The following is a 3,146-nucleotide window of genomic DNA, read 5'->3' as shown; positions in this document are numbered from 1 at the left end:
GCCGTTCAGTACTACTACTGCAGAGATGAGATGAAAGATGGCGTTTGCAGATCTGAATCTCTTTATGAGACGTAAATTCAATGTGTGATTAAATTCAGCAAGAGCTCTTTAATCTCTGGGCTCTTTTCGGTAACCATTTCTTCTCTTTCAACAACAATATTCAACATGTTCGATGAAATGCTTCAACCAAATTTGTTATTTTTTTTCTTTGCATTCTCTTTTTTCTATTGCTATTGCAGTACAAGTTTGACATTAAAAATGCTCTTATCATTAGGTTTTATTATAGTTTCCGCTTTGATGTTTTACTTTTGTTCGTATTATATTGTGAATTAGCTTTTCAATTGAGTATTTAACAATGCTTTTAGTTGGCTCTGAGTTTATATTGTGGATTAGTCATAGGTAGAATTTGTGGTTTCAATCTAATCTTGTAACCAACTTCAGAGTTGCAGCTCTGGTTTTGTGCAATGCAAAATTAATATAATATATGATGTTCTGCTTCTGCCTCAGTTCTCCAAGTCTATGACGAATTATAGCATATTTGGTGATAATTGTCTGTCTGTTATTAATGAGTGTACATTCTTGGTGGTTCATACTCTCTCTGCACTAGTTGAATCAATCTTAATCTTTTTTGTATATGTTTGGAATAGAACTATGTTATGTATCTTTGTGAAATGTTTCCTTGCAATTAATTAAGGAAAAGTACTGGCTACGTTAGCTGCATTTCTAATTGTGTCTCTTCCTCTTTTGCATTTCTAATAATTGATAGTGATTAGCCCTATTTGGATTTTTCAAGTTAAAATAAGACTTACAATTCTGATTTACAGCGTGCAGAGGTTAAAATATATAAATAACCAATCTGCTACCTTCCTTGGATGTTTGTTAAGCTGATATAATTGATGGAATATGATCCATCACTTCTATGAGAAGACTCTATATCCAACATTTTCTGCCAATGCATGAATGCTGGCTGCTTCGGCAGAGGAAGATTAACAGTTTCACTATTAAGCATTGGAATTACTGCAGTCATAGTAGGCCTATACCTTGCAATTTCTTGTACGTACAAAAGCCCGATGTGAATGTACCTCATTATATCTGCAAGACTACTCATGTTTGCTACTTCTGGATCTATTAGAGCTGTAATCTTATCATCATTCCACAATTTCCATGCCTATAAACATCAAGAATCACATGAACTATCTAGTTAGTTAAACTTTAAAGTAACCTTTCGATGGCTTGAAGTGTCACTTACAATCTACTGTGTCTAGGTTAGGTCTTGTGTTTATATATTAATCTATCGATTCTCATGGTATTGTTTCCAGGCTGAGGAGAGGCACACTGAGATTCTAGGCCGCCTTCTCTACACCGCAAAACTGGTTGCAAAGCAAGAAGGCCTTGACGATGGCTTCAAAATTGTAATCAACGATGGACCAAAAGGCTGTAAGTGTTCCTTTCAATGTCAATATGGGAACTCTTATCAAATCATCTTGTATGAGTTATGGTTATTATTATTATTATTATCAATTTTGGGAACTCTATACTCGTCTTCTTTGAAGTTTGGTCAAATTCAATGGACTCCCATTTCTAAAAGCATACATTGACCTCCTTTAATATTTGGGTAACAAAACACTTGTTTTCACTCTTGTATTTTGTAAAATATTATACCAAAGACCAACCGTACTACTCTATTTGTATTTTTATCCTTGATTTAATTAATTTATTTTATATTAGATCATAGGATAATATAATATAATGAAGTACACACTTGACCGTTTATTGTATTAAAGCATTAAAGCATTGAGTTTTGAACTTGGGATATAGAACATAGTTATTCTTTCAATGAGTTCAATCCTTCCATCAAATGTCTCCTTTTTAGTGGATTCCAACTCCTCATTTTTCAACCCAATATATATTCCCCTAACCCATTACTACTAGGGTGTGTGAAAGAGCAAAACCATCGATTAGAAAATTCACACAAATAATTTTGTTGATAGTATAATTTTCAATCCATAAATAATGTTCAATCAAAGTTTAATTTTAGTTGTCACAAGGTTAACCCAATAAAAATAACCGAAAGTATTAGTTCTGGATCATCTTCTCAAGAAATTGCAGTGAGGTGAATTGGTAAAAGTGCAAGAAAATAAATGACAAAAAATATAAAGCAAGCAACTAAAAAAAGCAAGTAATAAAGAAAGACATTCATGGCAAGGATTGAGAATATAGGCATTCTATCCTAGTCACTAATCATAAAAATAATTAACAAGAGCTTATCTTATTTAGTCATCTCCAACAATAGAAGAAGATACAATGTTATCTTCACACGAGAGAAAGTCAAATAAGACTAGTTAATCTCAATACAAAAGTTCTAGTCAACTTACTAACTAAATTAGGAAAAGACTAGCGTCAATGAAAACAATATTAACTAACAACTCTAGATCACCAACATAAGTTGGATATTCATGACTCAAGATTGCCTAATTTCTCTTTCCAAGTCAAGAATGCTTAAAAAGCTACTCTAACATTCAACCAAATATTTTGTCAAATACTTGGAAGGTATAAAAGAAAGCATAATAAATTGCAAGAAATATAAATTCTATAACTACCTAATGCAAGAAATTAACAATAACAACTCAAATCAATAATAAGGGTTGTGCTATGATGCTGAAATAATTATTTTTCAGTACCTGCTGAAACGAGTTGGCGAGTAACTGCGCAAGACACGTGGTCTTGGTATGCGTACATGTATAGATAGGCAACTGATGCAGCAACAGAAAGTGCAGAATTTTGTCAGTTCTCTACCTTGGTTAATTGCTGCATAAAGTGAACTAATTTGGAAGCTTGAAGAAATTGTTAAGGGAGTTAATTTTTTTGTCCGTTTTTATTGTTGATGGGTATGAGCATTCTCTCCTCTTTTTAAGTGCGCCGTTACATGATGTTCATGAGGTTAGGCAAAAAAATATGTGAGTTAATTAAAAAAAAAAATGTAAGAGCTATAAAAATATTGTCAATATTAATGAGTTAAAGTACAAACTACAAAAGACCACGAAAATTATCATATATTTGTAAATAAATATTAATAGGTATTTGTAAATAAATAAATGTTATTTTATATATTTGTATTTTATATTTAAATATATTTTATAATAACT

At 31.7% G+C, this 3,146-nt stretch overlaps 1 long non-coding RNA gene across 1 annotated transcript in view; it reads left to right on the top strand.

Moving 5' to 3' along the window:
• Window positions 1–1,966, top strand: part of LOC110268032 — a 2,634-nt gene extending 668 nt beyond the window's left edge. The window contains exons 1-3 of the long non-coding RNA XR_002356048.1: window positions 1–129; window positions 825–1,053; window positions 1,320–1,966. The exon at window positions 1–129 is cut by the window's left edge and continues 668 nt beyond it. This is a non-coding gene — a long non-coding RNA (uncharacterized LOC110268032). The remainder of the gene's footprint in view (window positions 130–824; window positions 1,054–1,319) is intronic.

The sequence above is a fragment of the Arachis ipaensis genome, chromosome B10 (assembly GCF_000816755.2).
Source record: "Arachis ipaensis cultivar K30076 chromosome B10, Araip1.1, whole genome shotgun sequence".
NCBI lineage: Eukaryota > Viridiplantae > Streptophyta > Magnoliopsida > Fabales > Fabaceae > Arachis > Arachis ipaensis.
Note: the sequence above shows the minus strand (reverse complement) of the source record. Positions and strands in the feature narration are given on the sequence as shown.